The sequence below is a fragment of the Lagenorhynchus albirostris genome, chromosome 9 (genome assembly GCF_949774975.1).
Source record: "Lagenorhynchus albirostris chromosome 9, mLagAlb1.1, whole genome shotgun sequence".
NCBI lineage: Eukaryota > Metazoa > Chordata > Mammalia > Artiodactyla > Delphinidae > Lagenorhynchus > Lagenorhynchus albirostris.
In genome coordinates, this window is record NC_083103.1 from 75,332,568 (window position 1) to 75,352,168 (window position 19,601).

At 36.5% G+C, this 19,601-nt stretch overlaps 1 protein-coding gene across 1 annotated transcript in view; it reads left to right on the forward strand.

Moving 5' to 3' along the window:
• Nucleotides 1-19,601, forward strand: part of CNTN5 (contactin 5) — a 440,969-nt gene that overhangs the window by 116,719 nt on the left and 304,649 nt on the right. The window lies entirely within an intron of this gene.

Sequence of the window (19,601 nt, forward strand, 5' to 3'; positions counted from 1 at the left end):
AAATTCAAATTAAAAGATTCTAAACAGCAATACAAAAGGATATAAAAGTATAAAACTTGTTGGTAAAGGGAAATATATTGACATGTACAGCATACTTTAATACTGTAAAGGTGGTGGTGGATAAATCTCTTTAACCATAGTATAAAAGTTAAAAGACAAAAGATTTAAACAATTATGACTAAAAAATATAAACACAATATAAACAGATGTAAATAAACAAGGAAACAGCAGACTTGAACAATGCTATTCCAAATGGAACTAACAGACATATATGGAACATTCTACCCAACAGCAGCAGAATACATTCTTTTACCACCACTGAGACAAATAAAAAATATTTTTTAAATTTTTTATTGAGGTAACATTGGTTTTTAACCATATATAAGTTTCATGTATACAACCTTCTACTTCTATATACACTACAGTGTGCTCACCACCAAAAATTTAGTTTTTATTCATCACCATACACTAGATTGTCTTTATCAACTTCATCCTCTCCACTCCCCCTTCTCCTCTGGTAACCACTACTTTACTCTCTGTATCTATGTGGTTTTTTTTTGTTTGGTTTGGTTTGTTCATTTATTTGGTTTTTGTTTGTTTGTTTTTTATATTCCATGTGTAAGTGAAATAATATGGTGTGTGTCTTTCTCTGTCTTATTTCACTTAGCATAATCCCCTCAAGGCCATCCATGTTGTTGTAAATGGCAAAATTTTATCTTTTCTCTGCCTTAGAAATATTCCATTGTGTGTGTGTATGTATGTATGCCACATCTTTAGCCATTCATCCATTGATGGGCAATTTTTTTTTCCATTTTGTGGCTATTGTAAATAATGCTGCAATGAACATAGGGGTGCATATATTTTTTGAATTAGTGTTTTTGTATTTTGGATAAATAACCAGAAGTAAGACAGCTGGATCATATGATAGTTCTAGTCTTAATTATTTTGAGGAGTCTCCATACTGTTTTCCACAGTGGCTACACCAATTTACATTTCCATCAATAGTGTATGAGGATTCCCTTTTCTCCACATTCTTGCCAATGCTTATTATTTCTTGCATTTTTGCTAATGGCCATTCAAACAGGCGTGAGGTGATATCTCCTGTGGTTTCCATTTGCATTTTCCTAATAATTAGTGATGGTGAACATCTTTTTATGTGCCTGATAGCCATCTGTATGGCCTCTTTAGAAAAATGTCTTTTCAGCTCCTCTGCTCATTTATAAATTGGATTGTTTGCTTTGCTGTTGTTGAGTTGTATGAGTTTTTACATATTTTGGATATTAACTCCTTATTAGATACATGATGTGCAAAATTTCTCCCATTTAATAGGTTTTCTTTTCATTCTGTTGACAGTTTTCTTTGCTGTGCAGAAGCTTTTAGTTTCATGTAGTCCAATTTCCTAGGAGACCTATATAGAAAGATGCTATGACCAAAGACAAAGAATATATTGCCTATGTTTTCTTCTAGGAGATTATACTTTCAGGTCACATTCAAGTCCTTAATCCATTTTTAATTCTTTTTGTGTATGATGTGAGATACTGGTCTAGATTTTTTTTTTTACATGTGGCTGTCCAGTTTTCCCAACATCATTTTTTTGAGAGAATTTTATTATTGAAGAAATTACAAGCATGTTTTTTGTCAAAAAGCCTATAATTCTTCAAACCCCAAAACATCTCTGGAGCTCCATGTATACTAGGAGGAAATGACCTTTGAAATCTGCACCCTCCCTCTTCAAGTTTCAATCCCTTATGCCCACTTAATATGTATTTTTGGAGAACGATGGACAAGGAAGACCCCCCTAGAGGCAAAGCCAGGACTCATGGAGAACAGTGGATAAGAAAATTTCTCTAAAAAATGAATTGAGAAAGTGAAACATTCAGCCTACCATCAGCTTCTCCCTTCATGGCTAAATATACACATCACATACCACTGGCAGGAAAACACCTTGCATCCTGAGAAAACCACCCATGAATTGCACCTTGTCTTTTCTTTCTTTCTTTTTTTGGGGGGGAATTTTATTTTATTTTTTTAATACAGCAGGTTCTTATTAGTTATGTATTTTATACATATTAGTGAATATATGTCAATCCCAATTTCCCAATTCATCCCACCACCACCACACCTCCTCTGCTTTCCCGCCTTTGTGTCCATATGTTTGTTCTCTACATCTGTGTCTCTATTTCTGCCTTGAAAACGCTTCTTCTGTAGCATTTCTAGATTCCATATATATGTGTTAATATATGATATTTGTTTTTCTCTTTCTGACTTACTTCACTCTGTATGACAGTCTCTATGTCCATCCACATCTCTACAAATGACCCAATTTCATTCCTTTTTATGGCTGAGTAATATTCCATTGTATATATGTACCATATCTTCTTTATCCATTCATCTGTTGATGGACATTTAGGTTGCTTCCATGACCTGGCTATTGTAAATAGTGCTGCAATGAACATTGTGGTTTATGTGTCTTTTTGAATTATGGTTTTTTTTTTTTGTTGTTTGTTTTTTTTTTTGTTTTGTTTTTTTGTAGTTAGAGAACGTTTGCTTTATTTGTTTTTTTTTTTAACATCTTTATTGGAGTATAATTGCTTTACAATGGTATGTTAGCTTCAGCTTCACAACAAAATGAATCAGTTATATACATACATATATTCCCATATCTCTTCCCGCTTGCGTCTCCCTCCCTCCCACCCTCCCTATCCCACCCCTCCAGGCGGTCACAAAGCACCGAGCTGATCTCCCTGTGCTATGCGGCTGCTTCCCACTAGCTATTTACTTTACGTTTGGTAGTGTATATATGTCCATGCCTCTTTATCGCTTTGTCACCGTTTACCCTTCCCCCTCCCCATAACCTCAAGTCCATTCTCTAGTAAGTCTATGTCTTTATTCCTGTTTCACCCCTAGGTTTTTCATGACATTTTTTTTTTAAATTCCATATATATGTGTTAGCATACGGTATTTGTCTCTCTCTTTCTGACTTACTTCACTCTGTATGACAGACTCTAGGTCTATCCACCTCATTACAAATAGCTCAATTTCGTCTCTTTTTATGGCTGAGTAATATTCCATCGTATATATATGCCACATCTTCTTTATCCATTCATCCAATGATGGACACTTAGGTTGTTTCCATCTCCGGGCTATTGTAAATAGAGCTGCAATGAACATTTTGGTACATGACTCTTTTTGAATTATGGTTTTCTCAGGGTATATGCCCAGTAGTGGGATTGCTGGGTCATATGGTAGTTCTATTTGTAGCTTTCTAAGGAACCTCCATACTGTTCTCCACAGTGGCTGTATCAATTTACATTCCCACCAACAGTGTAAGACGGTTCCCTTTTCTCCACACCCTCTCCAGCATTTATTGTTTCTAGATTTTTTGATGATGGCCATTCTGACTGGTGTGAGATGATATCTCATTGTAGTTTTGATTTGCATTTCTCTCATGATTAGTGATGTTGAGCATTCTTTCATGTGTTTGTTGGCACTCTGTATATCTTCTTTGGAGAAATGTCTATTTAGGTCTTCTGCCCATTTTTGGATTGGGTTGTTTGTTTTTTTGTTATTAAGCTGCATGAGCTGCCTATAAATTTTGGAGATCAATCCTTTGTCAGTTGCTTCATTTGCAAATATTTTCTCCCATTCTGAGGGTTGTCTTTTGGTCTTCTTTATGATTTCCTTTGCTGCGCAAAAGCTTTTAAGTTTCATTAGGTCCCATTTGTTTACTCTTGTTTTTATTTCCATTTCTCTAGGAGGTGGGTCAAAAAGGACCTTGCTGTGATTTATGTCATAGAGTTTTCTGCCTATGTTTTCCTCTAAGAGTTTGATAGTTTCTGGCCTTACATTTAGGTCTTTAATCCATTTTGAGCTTATTTTTGTGTATGGTGTTAGGGAGTGATCTAATTTCATACCTTTACATGTAGCTGTCCAGTTTTCCCAGCACCACTTATTGAATAGGCTGTCCTTTCTCCACTGTACATTTCTGCCTCCTTTGTCAAAGATAAGGTGACCATATGTGCGTGGGTTTATCTCTGGGCTTTCTATCCTGTTCCATTGATCTATCTTTCTGTTTTTGTGCCAGTACCATACCGTCTTGATAACTGTAGCTTTGTAGTATAGTCTGAAGTCTGGGAGCCTGATTCCTCCAGTTCCTTCTTTCGTTCTCAAAATTGCTTTGGCTATTCGGGGTCTTTTGTGTTTCCATACAAATTGTGAAATTTTTTGTTCTAGTTCTGTGAAAAATGCCAGTGGTAGTTTGATAGGGATTGCATTGAATCTATACATTGCTTTCGGTAGTAGAGTCATTTTCACAATGTTGATTCTTCCAATCCAAGAACATGGTATATCTCTCCATCTATTTGTATCGTCTTTAATTTCTTTCATCAGTGTCTTATAATTTTCTGCATACAGATCTTTTGTCTCCTTAGGTAGGTTTATTCCTAGATATTTTATTCTTTTTGTTGCAATGGTAAATGGGAGTGTTTTCTTGATTTCACTTTCAGATTTTTCATCATTAGTATATAGGAATGCCAGAGATTTCTGTGCATTAATTTTGTATCCTGCCACTTTACCAAATTCATTGATTAGCTCTAGTAGTTTTCTGGTAGCATCTTTAGGGTTCTCTATGTATAGGATCATGTCATCTGCAAACAGTGACAGCTTTACTTCTTCTTTTCCGATTTGGATTCCTTTTATTTCCTTTTCTTCTCTGATTGCTGTGGCTAAAACTTCCAAAACTATGTTGAATAAGAGTGGTGAGAGTGGGCAACCTTGTCTTGTTCCTGATCTTAGTGGAAATGCTTTCAGTTTTTCACCATTGAGGATGATGTTTGCTGTGGGCTTGTCATATATGGCCTTTATTATGTTGAGGAAAGTTCCCTCTATGCCTACTTTCTGCAGGGTTTTTATCATAAATGGGTGTTGAATTTTGTCAAAAGCTTTCTCTGCATCTATTGAGATGATCATATGGTTTTTCTCCTTCAGTTTGTTAATATGGTTTATCACATTGATAGATTTGTGTATATTGAAGAATCCTTGCATTCCTGGAATAAACCCCACTTGATCATGGTGTATGATCCTTTTAATGTGCTGTTGGATTCTGTTTGCTAGTAGTTTGTTGAGGATTTTTGCATTTATGTTCATCAGTGATATTGGCCTGTAGTTTTCTTTCTTTGTGACATCCTTGTCTGGTTTTGGTATCAAGGTGATGGTGGCCTCGTAGAAGGAGTTAGGGAGTGGTCCTCCCTCTGCTATATTTTGGAAGAGTTTGAGAAGGATAGGTGTTAGCTCTTCTCTAAATGTTTGATAGAATTCGCCTGTGAAGCCATCTGGTCCTGGGCTTTTCTTTGTTGGAAGATTTTTAATCACAGTTTCAATTTCAGTGCTTGTGATTGGTCTGTTCATATTTTCTATTTCTTCCTGATTCAGTCTTGGCAGGTTGTGCATTTCCAAGAATTTGTCCATTTCTTCCAGATTGTCCATTTTATTGGCATAGAGTTGCTTGTAGTAATCTCTCATGATCTCTTTTATTTCTGCAGTGTCAGTTGTTACCGCTCCTTTTTCATTTCTAATTCTATTGATTTGAGTCTTCTCCCTTTTTTTCTTGATGAGTCTGGCTAGTGGTTTATCTATTTTGTTTATCTTCTCAAAGAACCAGCTTTTAGTTTTATTGATCTTTGCTATTGTTTCCTTCATTTCTTTTTCATTTATTTCTGATCTGATTTTTATGATTTCTTTCCTTCTGCTAGCTTTGGGGTTTTTTTGTTCTTCTTTCTCTAATTGCTTGAGGTGCAAGGTTAGGTTGTTTATTCGAGATGTTTCCTGCTTCTTAAGGTGGGCTTGTATTGCTATAAACTTCCCCCTTAGAACTGCTTTTGCTGCATCCCACAGGTTTTGGGTCGTTGTGTCTCCATTGTCGTTTGTTTCTAGGTATTTTTTGATTTCCTCTTTGATTTCTTCAGTGGTCACTTCATTATTAAGTAGTGTATTGTTTAGCCTCCATGTGTTTGTATTTTTTACAGATCTTTTCCTGTAATTGATATCTAGTCTCATGGCGTTGTGGTCAGAAAAGATACTTGATACAATTTCAGTTTTCTTAAATTTACCAAGGCTTGATTTGTGACCTAAGATATGATCTATCCTGGAGAATGTTCCATGAGCACTTGAGAAAAATGTGTATTCTGTTGTTTTTGGATGGAATGTCCTATAAATATCAATTAACTCCATCTCGTTTAATGTATCATTTAAAGCTTGTGTTTCCTTATTTATTTTCATTTTGGATGATCTGTCCATTGGTGAAAGTGGGGTGTTAAAGTCCCCTACTATGAATGTGTTACTGTCGATGTCCCCTTTTATGGTTGTCAGTATTTGCCTTATGTATTGAGGTGCACCTAAGTTGGGTGCATAAATATTTACAATTGTTATATCTTCTTCTTGGATCGATCCCTTGATCATTATGTAGTGTCCTTCTTTGTCTCTTCTAATAGTCTTTGTTTTAAAGTCTATTTTGTCTGATATGAGAATTGCTACTCCAGCTTTCTTTTGGTTTCCATTTGCATGAAATACCTTTTTCCATCCCCTTACTTTCAGTCTGTATGTGTCTCTAGGTCTGAAGTGGGTCTCTTGTAGACAGCAAATATATGGGTCTTGTTTTTGTATCCATTCAGCCAATCTGTGTCTTTTGGTGGGAGCATTTAGTCCATTTACATTTAAGGTAATTATCGATATGTGTGTTCCTATTCCCATTTTCTTAATTATTTTGGGTTCATTATTGTAGGTCCTTTTCTTCTTTTGTGTTTCTTGCCTAGAGAAGTTCCTTTAGCAAATGTTGTAGAGCTGGTTTGGTGGTGCTGAACTCTCTCAGCTTTTGCTTGTCTGTAAAGGTTTTAATTTCTCCATCAAATCTGAATGAGATCCTTGCTGGGTAAAGTAATCTTGGTTGCAGGTTTTTCTCCTTCAACACTTTCAATATGTCCTGCCACTCCCTTCTGGCTTGCAGAGTTTCTGCTGAAAGATCAGCTGTTAACCTTATGGGGATTCCCTTGTGTGTTATTTGTTGTTTTTCCCTTGCTGCTTTTAATATGCTTTCTTTGTATTTAATTTTTGACAGTTTGATTAATATGTGTCTTGGCGTATTTCTCCTTGGATTTATCCTGTATGGGACTCTCTGTGCTTCCTGGACTTGATTAACTATTTCTTTTCCCATATTAGGGAAGTTTTCAACTATAATCTCTTCAAATATTTTCTCAGTCCCTTTCTTTTTCTCTTCTTCTTCTGGAACCCCTATAATTCGAATGTTGGTGCGTTTAATGTTGTCCCAGAGGTCTCTGAGACTGTCCTCAGTTCTTTTCATTCTTTTTTCTTTTTTCTGCTCTGCAGTAGTTATTTCCACTATTTTATCTTCCAGGTCACTTATCCGTTCTTCTGCCTCAGTTATTCTGCTATTGATCCCATCTAGAGTATTTTTAATTTCATTTATTGTGTTGTTCATCGTTGCTTGTTTCATCTTTAGTTCTTCTAGGTCCTTGTTAACTGATTCTTGCAATTTGTCCAATCTATTGTCCATTCTATCTCCAAGATTTCGGATCAACCTTACTATCATTATTCTGAATTCTTTTTCAGGTAGACTGCCTATTTCCTCTTCATTTGTTAGGTCTGGTGCATTTTTATCTTGCTCCTTCATCTGCTGTGTGTTTTTCTGTCTTTTCATTTTGCTTATCTTACTGTGTTTGGGGTCTCCTTTTTTGCAGGCTGAAGGTTCGTAGTTCCTGTTGTTTTTTGTGTCTGTCCCCAGTGGCTAAGGTTGGTTCAGTGGGTTGTGTAGGCTTCCTGGTGGAGGGTACTAGTGCCTGTGTTCTGGTGGATGAGGCTGGATCTTGTCTTTCTGGTGGGCAGGTCCACGTCCGGTGGTGTGTTTTGGGGTGTCTGTAGACTTACTATGATTTTGGGCAGCCTCTCTGCTAATGGGTGGGGTTGTGTTCCTGTCTTGCTAGTTGTTTGGCATAGGATGTCTAGCACTGTTGCTTGCTGGTCGTTGAGTGAAGCTGGGTGCTTGCGTTGAGATGGAGATCTCTCGGAGATTTTTGCTGTTTGATATTATGTGCAGCTGGGAGGCCTCTTGTGGACCAGTGTCCTGAAGTTGGCTCTCCCACCTCAGAGGCACAGCACTGACTCCTGGCTGCAGCACCAAGAGCCTTTCATCCACAGGGCTCCTTAATTTGGGATGATTCGTTGTCTATTCAGGTATTCCACAGATGCAGGGTATATCAAGTTGATTGTGGAGCTTTAATCCGCTGCTTCTGAGGCTGCTGGGAGAGATTTCCCTTTCTCTTCTTTGTTCTGACAGTTCCCAGGGGCTCAGCTTTGGATTTGGCCCCGCCTGTGCGTGTAGGTCGCCGGAGGGCGTCTGTTCTTTGCTCAGACAGGACGGGGTTAAAGGAGCCGCTGATTCGGAGGCTCTGGCTCACCCAGGCCGGGGGGTAGGGAGGGTCACGGAGTGCGGGGCGGGCCTGCAGCGGCAGAGGCCGGCGTGACGCTGCAGCCTGAGGGCGCCGTGCACTCTCCTGGGGGAGCCGTCCCTGGATCCCGGGACCCTTGCAGTGGCGGGCTGCACAGGCTCCCCGGAAGGGCGTGTGGCTAGTGACCTGTGCTCGCACACAGGCCTCCTGACGGCGGCAGCAGCGGCCTCAGCGTCCCATGTCCGTCTCTGGGCTCCGCAATCTTAGCCACGGCTCGCGCCCGTCCCTGGAGCCCTCTCAAGCAGCGCTCTTAATCCTCTCTCCTCGTGCACCAGGAAACAAAGAGGGACGTAAAAGTCTCTTGCCTCTTCGGCAGGTCCAGACCCCTCCCCGGACTCTCTCCCGGCCAGCCGCGGCGCACCAACGCCCTGCAGGCTGTGTTCACGCCGCCAACCTCAGTCCTCTCCCTGGCGCTCCGACAAAAGCCGGAGCCTCAGCTCCCAGTCCCGCCCGCCCTGGCGGGCGAGCAGACAAGCCTCTCGGCTGGTGAGTGCCGGTCGGCCCGATCCTCTGCGCTGGAATCTGTCCGCTTTGCCCTCCGCACCCCTGTTGCTGTGTTCTCCTCCGCGGCTCCCAAGCTCCCCCACTCCGCCTCCCGAAGTCTCCACCCGCGAAGGGGCTTCCTAGTGTGTGGACACTTTTCCTCCTTCACAGCTCTCTCCTGCTGGTGCAGGACCCGTCCCTATCCTTTTGTCTCTGTTTAGTTTTTTCTTTTGCCCTAACCAGGTACGTGGGGGGTTCCTTGCCTTTTGGGAGGTCTGAGGTCTTCTGCCAGCGTTCAGTAGGTGCTCCGTAGGAGTTGTTCCACGCGTAGATGTACTTCTGGTGTATCTGTGGAGAGGAAGGTGATCTCCGCGTCTTACATCTTCTGAATTATGGTTTTATCTGGGTATATGCCCAGTAGTGGGATTGCTGTGTCATGTGGTAATTCTATTTTTAGATTTTTAAGGAATATCCATACTATTCTCCGTAGTGGCTGTATCAATTTACATTCCCACTAACAGTGCAAGAGGGTTCCCTTTTCTCCACACCCTCTCCAGCATTTGTTATTTGTACATTTTCTGATGATGCCCATTCTAGCTGGTGTGAGGTGATACCTCATTGTAGTTTGGATTTGCATTTCTCTAATAATTAGTGATGTTGAGCAGCTTTTCATGTGCTTCTTGGCCATCTGTCTGTCTTCTTTGGAGAAATGTCTATTTAGGTCTTCTGCCCATTTTTGAATTGGGTTGTTTGTTTTTTTAATATTGAGCTGCTTGAGCTGTTTGTATATTTTGAAGATTAATCCTTTGTCAGTTGCTTCATTTGCAGATATTTTCTCCCATTCTGGGGAGTTGTCATTTTGTCTTGTTTATAGTTTCCTTTGTTGTGCAAAAGTTTTAAATTTCATTAGGTCCAATTTGTTTATTTTTGTGTTTATTTCCATTACTCTAGGAGGTGGGTCAATAAAGATCTCGCTTTGATTTATGTCAAAGAGTGTTCTTCCTTTTTCTCTAAGAGTTTTATAGTGTCCGGTCTTACATTTAGGTCTTTAATCCATTTTGAGTTTATTTTTGTGTATGGTGGTAAGGCGTGTTCTAATTTCATTCTTTTAGATGTAGCTGTCCAGTTTTCCCAGCACCACTTATTGAAGAGACTGTCTTTTCTCCATTGTATATCCTTGCCTCCTTTGTCATAGATTAGGTGACCATAGGTGTATGGGTTTATCTCTGAGCTTTCTATCCTGTTCCATTGATCTATATTTCTGTTTTTGTGCAAGTACCATATTGTCTTGATTACTGTAGCTTTGTAGTATAGTCTGAAGTCAGGGACTCTAATTTCTACAGCTCCATTTTTTCCCTCAAGTCTGCTTTGGCTCTTCGGGGTCTTTGGTGTCTCCATACAACTTTTAAGATTTTTTGTTCTTGTTCTGTAAAAAAATGCCATTGGTAATTTTTTAGGGATTGCATTGAATCTGTAGATTGCTTTGGGTAGTACAGTTATTTTCACAATATTGATTCTTCCAATCCAAGAACATGCTATATCTCTCCATCTGTTTATGTCTTCTTTGATTTCTTTCGTCAGTGTGTTATAGTTTTCTGAGAACAGGTCTTTTACCTTCTTAGGTAGGTTTATTCCTAAGTATTTTATTCTTTTTGTTGCAGTGGTGAGTGGGATTGTTTCCTTAATTTCTCTTTCTGATCTTTCATTGTTAGTGTATAAGAATGCAAGAGATTTCTGTGCATTAATTTTGTATTCTGTAACTTTACCAAATTCATTGATTAGCTCTAGAAGTTTTCTGGGGGCATCTTTAGGATTCTCTATGTATAGTATCATGTCATCTGCAAACAATGACAGTTTTAGTTCTTGTTTTCCAGTTTGTATTCATTTTATTTCTTTTTCTTCTCTGATTGCCATGTCTAGGACTTCCAAGACTATGTCGAATAATAGTGGCAAGAGTGGACAACCTTGTCTTGCTCCTGATCTTTGAGGAAATGCTTTCAGTTTTTCACCATTGAGAATCATGTTGACTGTGGGTTTATCATATATGGCCTTTATTATGTTGAGATGGGTTTCTCTATGCCCACATTCTTGAGAGTTTTTATCATAAATTGGTGTTAAATTTTGTCAAAATCTTTTTCTGCATCTATTGAGATGATCATATGGTTTTCATTCTTCAATTTGTTAATATGGTGTATGACATTGACTGATTTGCATATATTGAAGAATCCTGGGATAAATCCCACTTAAGCATCGTGTATGATCCTTTTATTGTGTTGTTGGATTCTGTTTGCTAGTATTTTGTTGAGAATTTCTGCATCTGTGTTCATCAGTGATATTGGTCTGTAATTTTCTTTTTACATAGTATCTTTGTCAGGTTTTGGTATTGGTGATGGTGGCCTCTTAGAATGAGTTTGGGAATGTTCCTTCCTCTGCAATTTTTTGCAGAGTTTGAGAAGGATGGGTGTTAGCTCTTCTCTAAATGTTTGATAGAATTCACCTGTGAAGCTGTCTGGTCCTGAACTTTTGTTTTTTGGGAGATTTTTAATCACAGTTTCAATTTCATTACTTGTAATTCATCTGTTCATATTTTTGATTCCTTCCTGGTTCAGTCTTGGAAACTTGTACCTTTCTAATAATTTGTCCATTACTTCCAGGTTGTCCCTTTTATTGGCATGTAGTTGCTTATAGTAGTCTCCTATGATGCTTTGTATTTCTGTGGTGCCCATTATAACTTCTCCTTTTTCATTTCTAATTTTATTGATTTGAGTCCTCTCCTTGTTTTTCTTGATGAGTCTGGCTAAAGTTTATCAATTTTGTTTATCTTCTTTACACCTTGTCTTTTCTTAAATTGCTCAAAAGTTTTGCTCAGCACCAAACCCAAAATAGACTATGTATTGGGACCTGTGTTAGGCAGCTTCTGACATTGTTTCCAATGGTCCCTATCTCCTGGTATGCACTCCCATGTGTTACCTGCTCACCTGAGCCCAACACCATTTATTGAAAAGACTATCCTCTCTCCATTTATGTTCTTTACTTCTTTGTTATAAATCAATTGTCCATATATGTATCAGTTTATTCATGGACTCTTAATTCTGTTTCATTGATCTAAGTATCTGTTTTTAAGTCAGTACCATGCTGTTTCGATTACTATACCTTTGTTATGTAGTTTGCAATCAGGGAGTGGGATACCTCCGGCTTCATACTTTTTTCTCAGGATTGCTTTTGCTATTCAGTGTCTTTTGTGTTTCCATATGAATTCCATTCTATTTCTGTGAAAAATGTCCATGGGATTTTGATAGGGATTAAATTGAAACTGCAAATTATTTTAGGTAATATGGACATTTTAATTCTTCCAATTCATGAACATGGAATTTCTTTCCATTTATTTTTGTCTTCTTCAATATCCTTTAACAGTGTTTTATAGTTCAGTCTACACGTCTTTTGCCTCCTTGGTTAAAATTATTCCTAAGTATTTTATTCTTTATGTTGTGAATGTAAATGGGATTGTTGTCTTAATTTCTGTTTCTGCCAGCTCATTGTTAGTGTATAGAAACACAGCAGATTTTTGTATGTTGATTTTGTACCCTGCAGCTTTACTCTATTAAGTTATTATTTATAATATTTTTTGTTATCACTATGTAGTGTCCATCCTTTTAGCTTTTTTGGCTTGACGTCTATTTTGTGTAATATGAGTATGACTACACCTGCTTTCTTTTTGCTGCCATTTGCTTGGAATATCATCTTCCATCCCCTCACTTTGAGCCTCTGTCTTTAGAGCTGAGGTGAGTCTCCTCTAGGCAGCATATAATTGGGTCTTGCTTTTAATCCGGCCAGCCACCCTGTTTTTTGATTGGTGAATTCAAACATTTACATTTAGGATGATTATTGATAAATGAGGATTTAGTACTACCATTTGTTTTCTGGTTGCTGTATATCTCCACTTTTTTTTCTTGTATGTCTGTCTGCCATTTTAGTTTGGTGGCTTTCTATGACATTTTTTGTAGTTGTGTCTTTTTTCTGTTTTGTGTTTCTGCTCTAGATTTATGTTTTATGGTTACCATTAGGTTTCTATAAAACCTCTCATTGATAAAATAGTCCTTTTTCCTGATGATAGCTTCTAATCTTCATTCACATATATGGGTTCCATCCTTTTCCTCTTCCCCTTTTATATGTTTTCTTCTTTCTTTTTTTTTTTTTTGTCTCAAACTCTCCCTTGTATGTTGTGAACTTGTTACCAACTCTTAGTAGATATAGCTGTTTTTTTTTAACTTTCTCCCCTTTAACCTTTATGCTATAATAAAGTGTTTAAAACCTATTCTGATAAAGAGTGACAATTATCTGATTCTGTCTATTTATCACCTTACTCTTTTACACTTTTACCTAAGGCAACTTTGTTGATTTGGGGATGTTTTACTGGTTGTAGATAGAGAGAGACAAAGGGAGTGTTTCACTCCTCCATGCTTCTGACTTTACTCCTCCTGAATATACATTCTTATCAAGCACACATGGAACATTCTGCAGGAGGGATAACATGTAATACCACAAAACAAGTCTTAACAAATTTAAGAAGATTAAAATCATACCAAATATTATTTCTTACCATAATGGAATGAAAATAGAAATCAATAATAGAAGAAAAGCTGGAAAATTCACAAAGATATGGGAATTAACCAACACACTCCAAACAGTCAAAGAAAAAAATCAGAAAAAAAAATTGAAAAATATATTGAGACAAATGAAAACAAAAATACAACATATGGAAATGTATAAGACACAGCAAATGTAGTACTAAAAGGAAAATTTATAGTGATAAACATCTAAATAAACAACCTAATTTTGTACCTCAAAGAACTAGAAAAAGAGAGCAAACTAAGAGAAAAGATTAACAGAAGGAAGGAAATAAACTTAGAGCAGATATAAATGAAATAGTGAATAGAAAAAAATAGAAAAAATAAACAAGACTAAAGGTTTTTTTTGTTTGTTTGTTTTTAAGGATAAACAAAATTGACAAAACAATAGTTAGGCTCACTAAGAAGAGAAGAGGATAGATTCACATAAATAACAGAAAATGAATGAGGAGACATTATAACTGATGCCACTAAAATTAAAACAATCATTAGAGACTAATATGAACAATTATATGCTAAAAATTAGATAGCATAGAATAAATGGATAAATGTCTAGAAACATACAATCTACCAAGACCTAATCACGAAGGCATAGAATATCTAAACATATCTACAGTTAGTAAGGAGTTTGAATCAGTAATCAATAGCTTCCAAACAAAGAAGAGTCCATGTCCAGATGGCTTCAGTGGTGAATTTTACACTTAATGAATAATTAATGCCAATCCTTCTCAAACTTTTCCAAAAATTAAACAGGAGGAAACTCTTCCAAATTCACTTTATGAGGCCAGGACTACCTTAATACCAAAGTAAGGCAAAGACACTGCAAGAAAAGAAAACTTACAGGCTAATATCCCTGCTGAGGATAGATGCAAAAGTCATCAATAAACTATTAGCAAACAAAATTGAACAGTATATTAAAAGGACTACACACCTCAACCATGTGAGATTTATTCTTGTGATTCAACAATGGTCCAATATGTGAAAATCAAGTACTAAGACACATTACATCAACAGAGAGAAGGACAACAACCACATGGTCATCTCATTAGATGCAGAAAAAAATATTTGGCAAAACTCTACATCATTTCATAATAAATACTCTCAACAAACTGAAAATAGGAGAAAATTAGCTTAACATAATAAAGGTCATATAATAAAAATCCCACAGGTAACATTATACTCAGTGCTGAAAACCTGAGAGATTTTTCCTCTAAAATCAGGAACAAAGCAAGGATACCCACTCTTGACATGTCTATTCAACATAGTACTGGGAGTTCCAAATCAGTTAGGCAAGAAAAAGTAATAAAAGGCATCAAAGTAAGATGGGAAGAAGTAAAATTATCTGTTTGCAGATAACATGATCTTAACATAGAAAACTTTTAAAACTACACACATTCATACACACACACACACACACACACACACACACACACACAAACTGTTAGAACTAATAAATTAACTTAGTAAAATTGCAAGATACAAGACAACATACAAAAATCAGTTGCATTTCTGTACACTAACATCAATCTGAAGGAGAAATTAAGAAAACAATCCCATTTGCAGCAGCATAAAACAGAATAAAATGCTTGGGAATAAACTTAATTGAGGAAGTGAAAGACATACACTGAAAATTACAAAACACTGATGAGGCAATAAAGAAGACACAAATAATCAGAAAAACATGTTATAGACTGAATGATATAATATTGTTAAAATGTCCATACTTCTCAAAGCATTCTACAGATTCAATGCAATCTGTGACAAAATTCCAATGGCATTTGGAAATTAAAAAAAATAAAAAATCTTAAAATTCTTATGGAACCACAAATGACCTCAAAGAGACAAAATTTTTTTGGGAAAGAAGAACAAAGCTGGAGCCATCACACATCCTGATATCAAACTATATAACAAAGCTACAGTAATTCAAACAGTATGGTATTGACATAAAGACAGACATGTAGACTAATGTAACTGAATGGGAAGCCCAGAAATACACCCACACAAATATGATCAATTGCTCTCAGACAAGAGTGCCAAGACCATACAATGAAGAAAGGAGAGTCTCTTCAACAAATGTTGGGTAAACTGGATATCTACATGCAAAAGAATAAAATTCAACCCCTATCTTACACCATACAAAAAAATCAACTCAAAATGGATCAACAACTTAAACATACAACTTGAAACTATGAGACTCCTAGAATACATTGGAGAAGAATTTATGACATTGATCTGGCAATGATTTCTTGGATATGACACCAAAAACACAAATAATAACAGCAAAAAATCAACAAATGAGACTATATCAATCTGAACATCTTCTCCACAGCAAAGGAAACAATTAACAGAATGAAATGCAATCTACAGGGTGGGAGAAAATGTTTGCAAACCATATATCTGATTAGAGGTTAATATCAAAATATATAAGGGACTCCAACTCAATAGCAAAAATAAAAAAATAATAATGATAATCTGATTAAAATATGGACAAAGAACTTGAATAGACATTTCTCCAAGGAAGACTTACAAATGGCTAAAAGTTATATGAAAAGTTGTTCAATATCACTAATCATCAGGAAATACAAATCAAAGCTACTATGAAATATCACCTTATACCTGTTAGGATTGCTATTATCAAAACAATCAAAAGACAGCAAGTATTGGTAAAAATGTGGAAAAATTGGAACCTTTAGACATTGATGGTGGGAGTGTAAAATGATGCTGCCACTATGGCAAATATTATGGAGGTTCCTCAAAGAATTAAAAATGTGACTACCATATAATCCAGCAATCCCACTTCTCAGCATTTACTCAAAAGAAATGAAATTAGTGTCTTGAGATTTTTGCACTTCATATTCATTGCTGCATTATTTACAAAAGCCAAGATTTGTAAACAATCTAAATGTACATTGATAAATTAATGCATAAAGAAAACGTTATATATCAATAAAATGGAATTTTATTCAGCCTTAAAAAAGCAAGGAAATCCTGTTATATGGATGAACTTAGAGAACATTATGCTAAATTAAAAATCCAGTCACAAAATGAGAAGTACTGCATGATAACCACTTAGATAAGGTATATAAAATAATCCATCACATAGAAGTAGAGAGTAGAATGATGGTTGGCAGGGGATAATGGAGAGGGAAAATAGGGAGTTGTTATTCACTATGATAAAGTTTCATCTATGGAGAACAATTAAGTTCTAGATCTGCTGTACACAACATTGCACTGATAATCCAATATGATACCTTATTGAACACTTAAAAATTTGTTAGGGAAATTGATCTCATCTTAATGTGAGGGAAGGGAGGAAGGAATTCAGTGAGTTGATATGTACAAAGACAAAGTACTTGGAACAGTGTCTGGCCCATATCAAGAGCCCAATTAATATCGTCTCTTGTTCTCCAGTTATATAAGCCAAAAACCCAGTGACTAACATTGCAACCTTTTTTCTCATTGTACTCAAGTTCTGTTATTTCTACCTCTTAAATATTTTAAATATCCATTTCTTATTTCTACTCCATTACCTTTGTCTGGGCCAGAGTCATCTTTCATATAGATATCTTCATCAGCCTCCTAATTTTTCTCCCTACCTCTAATTTTACTTATTCTCAAAGCATTCTATTTGCTGCAAATATAATATCCTAAATAGAGAGTTGGTAAACTATGAACTATGACTGATAGCCTTTCTTCATAAACAAAGTTTCATTGGAGCACAGCCATACCCATTCATTTATATATTGCCATGTCTGCTTTCTCACTACAATGGCAGACTTGAGTACTTAAAACAGAGACCATCTAGTCTGCAAGCTTAAAATGTTTACTATATCTTGCTGTAAAAAATGTTTGTAGAGTCCTGTCCTAAACTCACATATGAACATCACACATCTGCTTAAAATGCTTCAAAGCTTTTCAGTAGCCATTAAGAAAAGTCCAAGCTCTTTAAAATTACTTTTATTGCACTTCATGCTCACTCCTGCCTACCTCTTCAGGCCTGTCACCACCAAACATACTGAATTTTTCATTTCCTTAAATACATGATTTTCTCTTACAAGGCAGCACATGCTACTAACTCTTCCTTGAAAATTTTTGCCTCTAACTGGACAACTCCTGCTCACCTTCAAGAATGAACTTAATGTTACTTGCTTAAGGAAACATTCTCCATCTCCCACCACACTGCCTTGGGTGTTCCTATCTCTGTACTTCATCAAAATCATGCCTATTATTCTTTAAAGTCATTACCTAACTAATTGTATGAAAGTTCCATGTCTATCAGGTTTATCATTAAAGCCCCCATATCTATTATAAAATCTATTACAACGTATCACATAGTACATACATCATATATAATTTTTTAATGAATGAATGAATAAATATATCATTATTCCAGACACTTCCTTCAGCTATCTACAAACCTAGTCTTGTTGTTCCTTGGCAAAAACAGTTTAGCATGTGATTCTTCCAAGTCCTCATTTGGCTGAATTTAAGAGCCTCCTCTGATTTGGGGGCTAAGAAGCACCTGGGAAGAACTACATGTGGAAAAGAACTCCATGTCTCATATACTGGCATCCAATTGCCAATATATGAGACATGGACTGACCTCAGAATTCACTGTTACATTACTTTCTTTAAAGGAAAGAAAAGTAGTAAGTTTTATAAAACAATGATAAAAATGTTGGGCTGGCCAAATAGTTCGTTCGGGTTTTCCATTACATCTGTGGAAAAACCCAAAAGAAGTTTTTGGCCAACCCAATATAAAGACCATGCCGGACCATAACCTCACAGAGACTACCAAGATTCTTTACCCAAACTTGATTACTTGCCTAAGATAGACCTATTCTGAACTGTGACTCTCAGTTCCTAAACGGAAAAAGGCTATGAGTCAATACATTAGTCAAGAATCAGAAAGCAGACAGATCTAAAGTTTATACGTAAGTTAGATGCAATTAATTTATCCTCCTTAAATGCTAACTAGTCCAATTTTTGGTGACTGTGACACTTGTTTCTTGCCTCAAAGGTGAAACCCTCTCAAGAAAGATCTGGGCATCATGCTCACTGTTGCTGAAAGTTTCTGAACTTTTACATAGAAAACTTCTGCCTTCAAAGATTTTGCATATTATGTAGCTAGTAGTGATCACCTACACTAGCAGTTGAGCTTTATTCTTTTTTTTTTTTTTTGAGTTACAGGATCATAAAAGAAAAAAGTACTTTAGCTCAATACCTTTTTTTTTATGATGGCTTTTTATGTGCTTTCTTAGAGAAAAGTTACAAAACTTAGTTTTTTCAGTTTCTATCAAAGCTATACAATGTTTCCTTCTTTTCTGTGCAAGTCACAAAGGAGCTATAACTGTGTATATTTTCAAATCAGATGTAAAATTCATATCTCACTTGTGACTTATGCAAGGAAAATAGGAAGCTCCATTAGATATACCTACAGTTTGTCTATGTATGGTGATTTGCAGTTGGGGAGTACTTTCCTTTGAAATCATTAAATCTTTACAGCTAAGTATTCCTTCTGCCTTGACAGATTCCACACACTACCTTATCATATGTATAAAAATGATCTTTAAAAAAATATCTTTAATGAATTCAACAATGGCTAAAGTTCATCCAACACTTTCCTTACTTTCTAGATCTACATTTGGAGGCACTTTTTATCTTGTCACTTTGACAGCGCATAACAAAAAGCATGTGTCAGAATTTCAACGTAGCTTCACAATCTTTTACTGTTGTTAGCAGGGGTATTTTTGAGCCAAATGAATAGTGCCATTCTCAGTACAATATTAGTAAGAAAAAGCTTCTTTACCTTCTTTAAGTTGCGTTGCTTATTCTACATGAAAATAAAATGTACAGTTGAACAGATATAAGTTCAACAGTCTAAAACAAGGAAAAATATAACTGTCTCTGCCTTACCATCAAAGCTGACATTTCTACTCATTTTCTTAGTGTAGCTAAAATAAGTCCTCTT